Here is a 14,105-nt window from a genome sequence, read left to right as displayed (position 1 = left end):
CTTAAATAAACTACTCCAGATACTTCTCCAAAGACTGAAAAGCTCCCAGAAAAGGCAGAGTGACGTTTCTCACTGTCCGTCGCACGTCTCGGTTCCTGCCGGAAAGAGAACGCGCCCCTCTCTGAACGTGGGGGTCCCGTGCTCATTTCTATAATCAGATAATTTTGGAAACATGCTGTTGTTATCTTTTTAATAGCATCTAAATATTCCAGAATGATGTGTGATTTAACCACCTTAGTTTGAATTTTGTGTTCACCCTAACAGATCTCCCTTCCAATTTGTTCTCCTCGGCTTGACTCTTTTAGATTTTTCTGTGGTAAGATGCTACTGAATGTAATGGTGGCTTTTCTCAGCCATCTCTCTGACTGGTCCAGACCCTCTTGAATTTCAGCCTCAGTTCTCCAGAATCTTCCCAACGTGTCGTATCCGTGTTTTGAGAGCATAAGAACGTGTTGGTAGCACTTGGCTTAAAGATCATACCTGTGAACCTCAGTTCGTCTCCTTCCCCAGTCAGGTCTGAATCACGTATCCAGACCATGTCACCCCGTCCACCGATGAGCATGGCCTGCTCTGCGGCCTCAGCGAGGCTTAGGTTCCTCCGTAGAGTTGTCATCGTTAACCTAGAAATTGTGGTAAGTGGCGACTTGCCAGGACAACAACTTTTCCCCGTCACACTGCTGAGTCACGCAGCCTCTTGCTGGGCAACATGTGAGCTTTTGAGATTTAAGCCCCTTGTAAGCAACTCTCTTTCGAGCTATTGTGAAGGCGGGTCACGTGTGCGGAAGACAGAAGGAAGCTTTGGTTTTCAGAACCGAAGACCTCTAGGACAGGGGCTTCCTCTCCTGTTAGGGCGTGAAAGGTGCATTCCGGCTATAAAGTTCGAGCATGCAGAGAGAACGCACGCGATTTTCGCTCCAAATTGCCTGCCCTACCCCTGATTCCCAAGCAGTCAGGCAAGCCATACTTACAGGGTAGTGCTGCCCTCTGCTGGTCTTCTGGAGTCAGTGCTGCCGAAGCAGGAGGTTGCAAAATCAATTTTGAAAAGAGAAACTTCCTCCTGTCTTCTGTGACTGGAGCGCTGTGTTTTTTCCATTTTTTTCTCTCATAAGACATCTTGCTGAGCAAACCTTGATGACCTGTGGAAGGCACAGACTCCTGTCAGCGGAGTGTTCTTATCCGTGGCCACACTGGTACAGAGAGCATAGACTCTCCAGGACCTTTCCCGGCCTGTGTGTCTTAAGCAAGAAAGAGAAGGTGCTTCTTATTTGTCATTTTTAAAAATGCATCTCTTTATGACATCGGTGCAGTACCAAGGGAAAACAGCAGACCTGTACTTCCTCTGTTGCTCTGTGAGATTTCCTTAGGGTTCGTACTGTCATTTAAATTCCAGGTGCTGATCTACACAAATGCCTCCTGAGGATTTCCATGCCTGGAAAATGTCTGTTAACAGATTGCTTTTACACCCCTCTGTAAGTCTAGGCCTATGCTCATAAATCAACCCCAAGGGAGTTTTGTTTTATTTTGTCCCTAGAGGATTCCCCTGTAAATTTTTTTTTCAAATGGTCATCAGTGTTTGATCTCTATTTCTTTTCCCTTAAAACACTCGATCACCCATATTACTGTCAGAGAAAGTCTATAACTTGAACTCCTGCTTAAAAGCAAGGATATGGATCCCATATTCGGGTCTTAGACTGGGAAGAGGAAAAGAAGCAGAAAAATTAAAGAGAACTCAGTTCAGTTAAAGGTGCCATTTGTGGATCAAAGGGCATCCTTTCAGATTTTAGTATTTGTCAAACATCGCTGCCGTTGGCTGCTCCAGAATGTGTCAGTGTCCAGAAAAACGTGTCAAGGCAGGCTCTGCAGGCCCTTGCATTTACGAGCTGTGGCAGATCTCTGAGCCACATCGCTGCTTACGACGTGCTGATGGAAAGATGTCATCACAGCCATCATTTATTGGATGTTTGCATCGTGCTATTTCGAGTTCAAGTTGCTTTATCGTATTTACCTTAATTTAAGTCTCGCAGCAACCTCATGTAGCGGGGTACTCTTATCATCCTGATTTTACAGATGAGACTGAGACACAGAGTTAGAGTAGCTTGCCCGAGGTTGTGCGGGGAGCTGGTTGCAAAGCTTGACTCTCTGGCCCAAGAGGTCTTCATTGGATTACCTCGTCATGCCGCCTTATAGAAACGGGAGACTCGGGCGGATAGACTGCTGGGCTCTGTTTTGGAGACTGTATTTTAGCACCGTCATAATCGTATGCGCGATCTCTTGGACTAGTCACAATTCTCCTTCGACCTGAGCTTCCTTAAGACTAGCAGGAAAACAAGACTAGTGGAGGAGATGTGACTTGCTTAAGTAAGGTCACACTGCACATCAGGAGTGTGGCCGCGGGTCCATTCGGCGCTCACGAAATCCCGCTAATTTCCGAGTTTTCTCATTCCTCCTGGTGGGTTGCTTGGTGCCACTTCTGCTAATCGGGACCAAAGCTGGTTTTCAGGGTTTGCTCATGTGCTTATTGGTGAAACCCTGACACTCAGAGCCAGTTTATGTTCAGAGTTCCGTGTGGCCCATGTGAAGGTTAGTGGTTACCGGCTCTGTGACACACTGAGCAGCAAAGTGCAATGGCTGAAAGCCTGGGCTAGAAATCAGGCAAACCAGGGTCGAAATCCTGGCCTTGCCATCCATGAGCTTTATGACCAGGAGCAAGTCATGTACCCTCTCTAGATTTCTGTTCTCTCATCTGGAGATAACACCACCCACCAGCTTTGTTGTAAAAGTTGAAAAGATACATAGAAAGCACGTAGCGCAATGTCTGGTACAGAGTGAGTGTTCTAAAAACGGAAGCTGCTGTTGTTTTTCAGAGTCCCTACCCAGCCACGTCTCAGATCTTTTTGGCCTTCACCTCGACAAGGCACGCCAGCATTCCGATCCTTCTAATTAATCAAAGAACAAACATTTCTGTAGTGCTTTAAAAATATAGACTGTTTCCCTCTACTGAGTTCCGCATGACCCTGACAACCACCGGAGTATGGGAATGTGTATCACCAGTCTCTAGATCAGGATCCTAAGGCGCAGAAAAATTAAATGACTGCCCGAGATCCCAGAGCTAGGAAGCGGCGCTTCGACTCACAGCCACAGCTCCGGAGCCGGCACCACTTCGCCCCCTTCCCGTGAGCGAGCATTCATCAACGGCATGGCACGTAAGTCAGCAGAGGATGACTTCACAGCCGTCCGACCCAGCGCTATACCAATAACCCTCGCATCTTTAGTCTGACCTAAATGCCCTTCAGGGCTGTCGTCTCCTGACGTCGGTAACATTTCGAAGCCACATCCCTAAACAATTGTCCCAGTCAGATGCGATCTCCTTGTGACATCCTCAAGCCCCAAGGGGAGCTCTCTCTATCCAGTTTGCTCTCGCGAGAACAGGCTGGCATCTCATGTTGGTGAAAACAGTGTTCGTTCACCGTTCGGGTTTGTCCACACAGGAGTTACCGGTGTGGCTTCTTGATTCACACTTCAGGCTTCAACTCTCCTATCAGATTGGGAAGGAAAAAAAAACACACACGAAGAAGGGCAGCTTGTTTAAGGACAGCATCAAGTATCGCAGTACAAGGCTGGCTTTTGAAAATGGCACACGTCCTCGTGGCTCGTGGGCCAAGAGACACTAAGGAAGGATTTTGTGCGTGAAAAGTGATTATTTTCATGCGAGAGATGGAGAGTTGAACGATTTTAAGTGTGTTCTGTGTTTAAGAAAGAGTCGTTAGGAAACGACATTCCTATCGAATGATGCAGCAGCACCTTAAAATTGCTGATGGTTAAAATAGAAACTCCCCGAGTCGCAGAATTTCAGCCCTGCTGGATCACGGCCTGAAACGACACGGCCCGAAGCGACAAAGCAGTCAGGTCGAGGGGCGGATGCCGGAGGATGCGGAGGAGTGGAAATGTGCTGTTTGTGGAATACAGTCTTTGCTTGTGGTTGAACGTGGCTTAAAAACTCAACAAAGTCACCAATACCAGTTGCTGTCGGCCTGTTTTCCTGTATATATCCTAGAAAGAGAATGTATGAGCCCCTATTAATTTCTCAACTCATTTCATTTTTTTTCATTTCCCTACTAGTGAACAGTGCAATTTCCCTCCATGTTCATTTGGTGACCAGTCTCTTCCTAAGGGCCTGTTTTCAGGGAACTGGCCTCCTGCTTTTAGAAGAAGATGCGAAAACAGGGGCCCAAACCCAAGGTCTTGATTCCAGCGTGTTTCGTTTAAGGCACTTTACAGTCACGTACCAACTGAGTTCCTTAGTGCCCCGCCCCCACCCCCACGGGCTTAAAAACTACAGGGCAGTATACCCAGTGACTGATCCCTCTGCTTATTATGCTTCGGCTGCTGAACACACCGCGTCTGACTGGGGTCACATGAAGGGGCATAGATGTAAAAGGGTATACCCACCTTTGTTGTTCTGCTGAATTTTTCAGAAGGGTGCTTCAAGGATAATTCAGGCAACTTAGCGTGTCTCTTTCTGCTAAGGGAGCAAAGCAGTCTGGTTGTGTATATATTGTACGTGTCTGTGTTCACACGTATGTACATATGTGAAGTATAGTTGATGTAAGAGATAGATAGCATCTTATCACACATAAGTAAAAGATAGAAAGCGATTCTTCAGGAAAGATTTCCCCCATAACTGAAGTGTCCGTCATTTGAAAAACAAACTTCTAAATGACAAAAGCTGTGACTAGTCATTTGTCAAAAATAAGCAGGCCTTTTTGTTGTGGATTTTAGATTTTTTTTTTTTTTTTTTTAATGGATGAGAATAATCTGGCTGCATCTCGCAGGCTTCAGTCACCGATGGGCTATCCTAGTGTATATAGAAGGTTGCAGTGGACCCCTAAATTAATCACAACATTAGCGAAATACTTATTTGAGAGTTCCAGTGACTCTTTCATCTCCACACTTTTTCAGGTTTAAACGCTTACATCTGCTGTCCAATGGAAAGAGTGAACTGCCTGTCGGCGCCACATAGGATGTGCATTTCTGTGCAGCTGAAGAGCGATTGCATCTCTGATGAAGTGATTGCTACACGTCCCTGTGGCCATGAGGTTCTACCCCCTCATTTACAGAGGTGAAAAAGCTAGCCTGGCAGCAGCAGACACATGCGATGGATGCTCTTCCGTTCCAAAGGATGAGTTTGTGCTGGGAAATCCTTAAGAAGAGATGACTGGCCAAGGCTCTAAGGAGTAAGGATATTCCTCTGAGCCAAGCTCACCAGCCTGCCCCACCCGACTCCCCTGCTGCATCTACGTGAGATCAGCAGCCACAGGCACCTTGCAACTCGATGCTCTCCCCACACTCAGAGCCTCAGAGAGAGATTGAAAGGAGGATGGTGTACGTGCGGAAAGTCAAAAGGGGGAACCAGAGTTCGGTCAGTTTATTTAAGCCAAGGGAGCAGACTTAAGTGAATGGTACAGCCAGGATTAGAACACATAGGTGACGCCAATTATGATTTAAAAACAAAAAACGGGGAGGAGAGGGTTTTAGATTAAAAGAGACTGAAGGGTCTTAGTGAGTGGACCCGGATACGATCAGGGTTGGAAAACAAACAAATGAACAAAAAAGTATGAAAGATATTTTTGGGGAAAAGTTGAATATGGACTGGATATTGGATGATACTAATGAATTGTTAATTTTCTTAGGTAACATAAAGGTAATTACAGAGAAGATTGGCCTCATTTTTTAGGATGGTCTCATTTTTTTAAGACATGTCCAAGAGGTTAGGAGCAGAGTGTCAAGATGGTTGTCAATTTACTTTCAAACGATTCAGCAAAAAAAAAAAAAAAAATGTTACATATAGCTAAAGCAAAAAAATGGCAAAAATGAGCAATTGTCGAATTTAGGATTTTATTTTATTGTCATTCAAATTCGACGTCTGTCTGAAATTTTTCATAACAATGAAAAAATAAAGAACGCACATCCCTTTAGTTAGGTGGCCCGGATACATTAACTGACTGCTTGAATTCCTAGAAAACTAAAGGAAATGACAACAGGCCGATGATAATAAGGTGACATCGAGAACAGTAGTGGGAAAAGAACTGTAGCAAAAAATAATTTGTCAGGGAGGCCGCAGAGTACAAAGCCTTTGGAGTGGCGGGGAGGAGGCTCTTAAGCCAAGCTCATAAGAAAACTCCTTAACTCGTAGATGCAGTTAAGGGAGCTGCATTCTGCAAAAGCCTCGGGATCTCATCAGCATCAATATACTGCTTTCCCTCCGAGCTGTTCCATTGTCCTCCTCGAACCCCCGAAATCATAGTAACCCTTTGAATCAGAATTATCTGGAAGCGAAAGTACTAGGTTTAGGAAAGTGTTCTCTTCAACTTCTACCAGACAGGTTAACTGCTTACTTTGCACCCCTTACGTATCTGCCCTAAGGTACTTCGGCACCGCGTTCCAGGTGTCCTGCTCCCGTGGGCTCTGACCCCGGACAAGCTCTGGCTGCTTTACCCCAGGGTGGGACTTCCTTCGACTTCCCACCAGAGGTAAAGGGATCGACACATACCCCTGCCTCCGAATGGAAAAACTGGACCTTTGTCTGGGCAGCTCAAGAATAAGGAGGGACAGAGGCACGCCCCCTCCCCCAACACCAGGTCGCCGATATTAGCATGCACATGTATGAGATTGGCCGAAGCTTTATTTAGCCCGCGAAGCGGCCAGCTCACAGGCAGGTTTTCATGTTTCCCTTTCTAGGTCGTCTGAAGTGTATTGCGTTCCGAAGAGAAAACAGATCGTAAAGCTTCTTCAGGAAGCTGGTTTCATATGGTGGTTTAGATTTAAATAGTGATTGTCTAGCACCATTTGAAATCAGTGTTCTTGGGGGAGACCCATCTGCGCTGCCAGCAGCCAAAAGAAGGAATGGGGACGGGCCCGAAGTACTGGAAAGCCAGGACACGACAGCCCTGAGAACCCGCCCGACCGACGTTCTGGCTGACCCATCCCTCGCCCCTGCCAGCAGAGGCGTTACGTACCTAACATCCTACGCAGGATGTCTCATGATTAGAATTCCGTGCTCATGTGCAAAATGAACCTAACGTAGCACTTTTCCTGTAACATAAACCCCGTCGAGCGTGGGTCAAAGGGCTGAAAGTATGGCGGATCTGTTAGCGTTTGGGCCCTGTCCACCCTCACGACCTCCTGTGACCCCCTTAGAGGATGACTGATTTCTTTTGGTGTTCAGAGTCAATACAATTTTCTAGCACCATCTGAAATCGGTTATAATGACTGGGGAAGAGCACCGTGCGGCCGATTCACCAGAGAACGTGTGTTGGTGACCCTTTGGGTCCACGACGGGGACACCAGAAAGCAGACACTCCAAGGCGACATTTCTTCTTTCAGTTTTTGAGTTTCGTTGCCCCGAATTACGTGTGTTTTAATGCTGATCAGAGGTTAACTATCAGCCTGTCGCTCTTGGTTATCGTCCACAGAATTCATGGGGATTTTGATTTTGATGACAGAGACCTAGAAATACATGGCTGGGATCGACGATCGCCTCAGATCACAGGAAAGGAGCAGCAAGGGAAGAAACGGCACCCGGGACGAGAGGCGAACGTGGCCTGATCTGCGAACGTTCTCCTGCCTGGCTGTGGGGCTCACCCGCAGTTAACCAGATTGTTCGTTTCCCTAAAAGGCAGGCCAGGCTCCAGGGGCTAGAGGCTCAGCCTGTCAAGGCACGTGAGGAAAAGTGACACAGGTAACTAGATTTCTGTGTCTAAGAAAGAACTAAATTAATTCATTTCAGTTCAGTGTAGAAAGCGAGGGGAAGAAGGCAGGAAGTTATCCTTGAATGGTTATCCTGAATTATACCTTCTTACCGTGGAAGGGAAGTCATTCCGTTGAAAACAATACTGAGTTTTCCGGGTCCACGCAAGGAGGCGGAAAGGCTTCGGGGGGCGCTCTCTCAGTTGCTCCACCTCCCAGGGGTCATAATGCTGCTTCTGCCCACGGGGACCGATTCAGCCAAAGGTCGTCCTGCCCGCCCCCCGCAGTCTCCACGTGGCATCCTGGAGCATGGAAGGGGCACCTGCTGGAATTCCAGGCCTCGCCCTTCCATTTTCTCCTCGGCCCGGAGAAGCCACATGGCCTAACGATGATATTTACCCGGAGTAACACAGCTCAGGCCCCCAGTGCCTCTACCCCCCTCACACCCACATCTGCCCTTTGAGCCTCCTACTTCTCATTTGTCTGAAAAGCCCTTTTTTTGTAGCCCTCACATTGTGCTGACCACGCCAACTAAAAGAATTAGGATCAGGTCACTTCTTCTTTTTCTGCTCTCTGGTTATTCTTTCCCCAAAACTCTGCTGCTTTCTCACCTGCTCTGTTCGCCCCGAGTAATCTTACTACTTTCCTGGTTCCATCCAGATACCCTCACAACATGCTGATTTCCTCCAAAATAGAGCTCTAGCGACAGAATGTTTTTCCACAACCGGTTATTCCCATATTTTCAGTGGTTTCTAGATAGTATAACCCTGCTGTTTTAAACCTGCCTGAATTTAATACGCCAAAACCATACCCGTTACCTTTTCCCCAAAACCAGTTCTCCCTGTCTGTCCCATGCTCAAAGCTGAACCTATTAGAATTGTGTGACTTCCCTCTTCCCTACCCCATCCCGTCCACACTCACCAAGTCTTGTTCTTTCTTAACTACGTCTTTTAAAACCCACACTTTTCTCTGTACGCTCATTAACCTCCTAGGTGCCTCTCTTGCCCCACCTCTCACTTAGTTCAGAATGTGTGTTGCCACCAATTATCTTTCCGAAACGTGTGATATTGTTCCTTCTCCATTCTTCACGTCTCCAGCCAATGCCCCAACCCCCGCCTCAGGTTTTCTGAGCTCAGCCAGCCGCCCGTGCCTGCCGGCCCACCGGGAACCTGCACGTTCTTGAGCCTGTGTAGGTACGATTTCTTCCACCGGAATCTCCTCTCTCCTCCCCTTCCTCAGCCTTGGGCTTAGAGGGATGGTGGGTGACCACAGCACCTACTATGTCCCTTCGGTTCGCTCGCCTACACGTGCAGGGTCCTCTGCAGAGTCTGTGGCAAGCGTTCCTTACAGGCCGCTGCTTCCATTTTTCAGCCACTTCCTAGTTTCTCTCCATTTTCGTTTGCCAAGGGCATGAGAATGAAAACCGCTTCCAACGATGACCTAAGTTAAACAGGAGAAAGTAAATCTGCCTCAAAGGGCACGCGTCCCTTTCTAAAACTTTCAATATAATAGCGATATATCTTCCACGGTGGATCATCCAGCTGTTTTCTTCTATGTGCACAAATAATTAGGAATTGATAGGCTTGATGAGTTTAAAAGCTATGAGAATAATAATTATTGAAGGATTGCTGTCCCCATTTTAGAGAAGAGCAAATAGGCACAACACTCAAAAAGCCAGTAAACTTAACGCTAAGGAGACTGAAGCCATTAAAAACAATCCCTTACAGTTACTGAGTGCCAACCACATGCGTGCTCACCACCCGTCCCTCTGAACGGCTCTGCGTGGGCAGCCTTTCCCCCGCGTTAAAGACGAGGAAATAAAAGCACAGAAAAGTTACGTAACTTGCCCGGGATTTCACAGCTTGTCCACGTGGGAGTTTGAATTCTAAATCGGATAACGCACAATCATGATGACGAGGATACTGAGCTGCCACTTCGTGCCACTTGCTAAGGTTTCTACATGATGTGTCTCATTTAACTTTCAAAATTGTCCTATGAAGTAGGTATTATTATCATCATTCCCGTTTTGCAGATGAGAAAACAAACCGAGAAGAATTAAGTAATTTGCTCATGATCACTTAACTTTAAAGCTTTTATGCAGGAACAGGAGCCCACACCTGTCTGGTTCCAGTGCAGATAATTTTAGCGCTGTCCTTTTCATCGTGGTGGATACGATGGTGGGCATACTCGTCCATAGGCAGCCTCTAAAATGGGCCCCACTGATCCCCACATACCGTACTCAGGCCCTGTGGGATCCGCTCCCTTTGGGTGTGGGCTGGACCTAGTGATTTGCTTTTCACAGGTAGAATGAATATGTCAAAGGTGATGGGATGTCACTTCTGAGATTAGGTTACAAATAGACTGTGATTCTATCATGCTTGTGTGTGTGTGCACACTCCCCCTCCCCCCACACCCCACCTCATCTATCCATCCATCCATCCATCCATCCATCTATCATCTATCTATCTATCTATCTATCTGTCTATCTATCTATCTATCTATCTATCGTCTGTCACCTATCAATCATCTGTCGTCTCTCTGTCTCTCCCTCCCTCCCATGTTGGGAATGGCCCAGTAGAGAGACCCCAATGGCAAGGAACTGATGTCTTCAGGTGGCAGCTCACGAGGACCTGAGGTCTGCCAAAAGCTACATGAGTGAGCTTAGAAATGAATCCTCCGCCGTGAGCCTAGAGGTGACTGCAGCTCCAGCCAAAACCTTGACTGCAGCCCGTGAGCCCCTGAGCCAGAGGACCCAGTGAAATTGTGCCCAGATTCCTGACCCATGGAAATTGTGACATAATCAAGGTTTGTTTTAAGCCACTAAGTTCTGGGGCTATTTGTTATGTAGCCATAGATTACTAATACAGCTCATGTATTACCTATATCTAGTACTCATGTAGTAGTAATACTAGTAGTATCTGTAGCTAGACTCAAACTTTCTGCTTACAGTACCTAGTTTTGAAGCTAAGCTTTTTTTGCAGTAACCTCAGATTTAGAGAAAAGTTGCAAAGATAGTACAGTGAGTTCTGTTATATCCCTTATTGCAGTCTCTCTGTTGTTATCTTACATAACCATAGTACATTTGTCAATACTAAGAATCCAACATTGGTGCATTGTTGACTAAATTTCAGGCTTTATTCACATCTCACTAGTTTTTCTACGATGTCCTTTTTCTCTTCCAGGTTTGGTGTCATATTTTTTTATAGCCTAATAGATATCACACCCTGTGTATCACTCCATGTGTGTGTGTGTGTGTGTGTGTGTACAGAAAGAGAAAAGAAATATATATTTGTCTGCTAAAATTTGGGAGATCTATTCATAGATAATAAAGGAATATTAGAAAAGTCTTTAATTCGGGATCTTGTTTATAATTATTTGGGAAAATAAGCATTATGTTAACTGAACTGAACTTTCCTGTTATGTGAAATTATGGATAGGGGTGATGTAGTAACTCCAAATAAAAAATGGTAAGACTCTGAGAAGTCATAAATACTTTTAAAAAGTCACGTGACTTGTTAATGTTTTAATAAACTCGAACAATTTTAATAAACTAAGGCTTTTTGATTTTCATTTATTAAGAGTATCAAATATCAGATTTGCAAATGGTTATTTTGCATTATGATGTTGGTGCAAATTAATTTTTATTTATACGATATGCAAATACTTAATCTTCTTGTAACTGTTTAAATGGAAACTAAGAGTTCTCATTTCCTTTTATCTTAGTTCCTGTGCCTATCCTGGCAAGTCACTTGGACTTTCTGGATTTGTTTTCTTTTGTTTCAATTTATACTACTAGAATTTTACAATGACTTAATCGTGTACTACAGCCACTTAATAGGTGTAAACATTTGCAATACAAAACTCTGTGTAAAAGGATAATATAACTTTCTGTTCTCTAATTGCCTACACATTTAGCCGCATGATTTTGCACCATTCTCAAGTGACCCTTGTAGTACGGTCCATATAAAATAAAACTTTCAGGTAAGAAGAATGATGTTGCTTAAAGGAGAAAGGGCCTCCTACTTCTACGTGTACTCTCCTGGTTGAATTTTTAAAATAAGGTATATGAATGAGAAAATCAGGTGACTTAGGAGAAAATGACAAGTAGCTAAGCTTTGGATAAATCCTTAAAAGCCATTAAGTGAGACAAGATTTAAAAATCTTCTTGAGGACCTACCAAAAAAAAAAAAACAAAAAAACCAAAAAAAAAAAAAAAAAAAGGAACAACAGAAACAAACTCTGAAAATAACGCGAGCAGGAGAGCTTGAGTCTTGGTGGCCATGGGCCACTTTGGCTTGACCCTGAGGGGTCTCTTTTGTAGCCAGAATGACTCACCTCGTTTTCGATACTTGACTACTGGGAAAAAAAAAAAGAAAAAACAAATACAACAGACAATAGAAGATGTTGCAAAAGGAGGGAGAAATGAAATGTAATTGGAGAAGAAAGCAAAACACAGCGTAACCTCAGTCATAACACATTACCTCTCAGTACTCTGAATTCATTACGTTTTTTTGCACTTGTCTACATTGAAATGAAAGTGTCAGATGCCGAGAAAAAAAGCTAAGTTTACTGAAGAACTATATGCATAAATATTTCTACTGCGCTATTTCGAGGTCAGCATATAATTTCTGTCTATTGCATCTAGAATATAATCTTGGCTATTCACAACGATGACCGATCCTCAGATACCGTGGAGACCGTAAGTCGCTGAAGGCTTCAAATGCATTCATCATGCTATGCTTAGGAACGCCAGTAAGAATGTATGAATATGTTGCAGAGACTTTATAAGTAATTCTCACTTAACCAAAAATGAAATAAAGTATGTATACCATATAGACAGAATCCATTAGTGTTCTTTAAATTTTTATTATCGTGGAGGTAAAATTCACATAACAAAATTTACCCTTTTAACCATTTTAAAGTGTACGTTTCAGTGGGTTTTACAATGTCGTGCAGCCATCAGTACTATCTAACTCCAGAGCATTTTCATTGCCCCAGAAGAATCCCCACAGCCATTACGTAGACACTCGTCACTGCCACCCCTGGCTCTGGCAAACCAAGAATCTGCCTTCTGTGGCCTATTCTGGACCTTCATATGGTGGAACCACACAGTACGTAGCCTGTTGTGACTGGCTGCTTCCACTTAGCACAATGGTTTCGAGGTTCACCCAAGTCGTAGAGCATGTCTGTACATCATTCCTTTTTACGGGTGAATCATATCCCATTAAACGGGCAGATCACGTTCTGTTTATCCGTTCATTGGTCCGATGGGCGTTTGGGTGGTTCTTTACATTCACATCTTTATATCCATGCCCATGGACGAACACGACAGACAGCACCGAGCCCTCTGTACCCCCGTAGAGCAGCCACTTTCGGCCCATTTATCCGTTTCTTCTGATTATTTCCCTCCATTTAAGATACTCACATTGCTATTTCTTCATTTCGACTTTACTTGTTTTACTTTTTCTACAGGAAAAGAGGGTTTAGCTCTGACGCCACCACTCACACGCATACTACTGCGTTTGCATTCACACTTTAGTTAGAGCACTATTTCTGGTCAAATCAGGAATTAGTGTGGATAATTATATGAATCCTATATTGACAGCGCAGCCACGTAGTTTCACATTTCCTTTGAAAACTTTTTAATAACGTCATCACTTTTCTTTGGTTCATTTTCTGTGTACTTCACTATGGAGCTATAACACGCATCTCAGCATTCACTGACACGGCACACAATCAGGCAGCTGTATTTTTTTCTCGGAGCCATGTGTCCTGTGGTGACCTGGACAGTTGTCCTCTGGGGCCGGTTCCCAGCCATTGTCCTGGGGCTTCACCTCATGTTGTCCTGGAAGTCTCCCTTTTCTCTCCTGGTTGGACTCCCCACCCTAAGTCCCAGGATCTTCCTTCTTGCTTTACTTTTTTTTTTTTCTATTTTTTTCAAATTAGTTTCAGGTATACAGTACATTAATTAGACATCTCTATAGTTCATACAACGATCCCCCAAGGGCTCCCCCCGCTCCCTGGGCCTCCACTTAGCCATTGTATTACTGCTCACTGCATTCCCCATGCCATACTCCCCATCCCCGTGACCGACTATCGACTACTAATGTTCTAATTTGTACTTCTTTAGCCCTTCACCCCATTCTCCCAGCCCCCCAAACCTCCCACTCTTCCTTCACCAAACTGTCCACTATATTTGTGAGTCCGTTTTTGATGAGTTTGTTCTTTTTGTTCCTTAGATTTTGCATATATAAGTGAAATCATATAGTGTTTATTTTTCTCTGACTTATTTCACTCAGCATAAGAACCTCTAGGTCCATCCATATCGTTGCAAATTCCTCGCTTTACTTTTTTTTTTT

General features: G+C 44.7%; 1 long non-coding RNA gene across 5 annotated transcripts in view; it reads left to right on the top strand.

Annotated features, from left to right (window-relative positions):
• The window catches only part of LOC105290210, a 35,407-nt gene extending 22,828 nt beyond the window's left edge, over positions 1-12,579 (top strand). For 2 of the 5 annotated variants that reach the window (XR_002779639.1, XR_002779636.1), the window contains 4 exons: positions 4,960-5,234; positions 7,503-8,939; positions 10,322-10,551; positions 11,470-12,579. This is a non-coding gene — a long non-coding RNA (uncharacterized LOC105290210). Of the gene's footprint in view, positions 1-4,959; positions 5,235-7,472; positions 8,940-10,321; positions 10,552-11,469 lie in introns of all 5 variants that reach the window. The other 3 variants (XR_002779638.1, XR_002779637.1, XR_895724.2) reach the window with 3 other exon arrangements.
• Positions 12,580-14,105: the final 1,526 nt, after the last annotated feature.

Source organism: Pteropus vampyrus, unplaced genomic scaffold (genome assembly GCF_000151845.1).
Source record: "Pteropus vampyrus isolate Shadow unplaced genomic scaffold, Pvam_2.0 Scaffold33, whole genome shotgun sequence".
Classification (NCBI taxonomy): Eukaryota; Metazoa; Chordata; class Mammalia; order Chiroptera; family Pteropodidae; genus Pteropus; species Pteropus vampyrus.
Note: the sequence above shows the minus strand (reverse complement) of the source record. Positions and strands in the feature narration are given on the sequence as shown.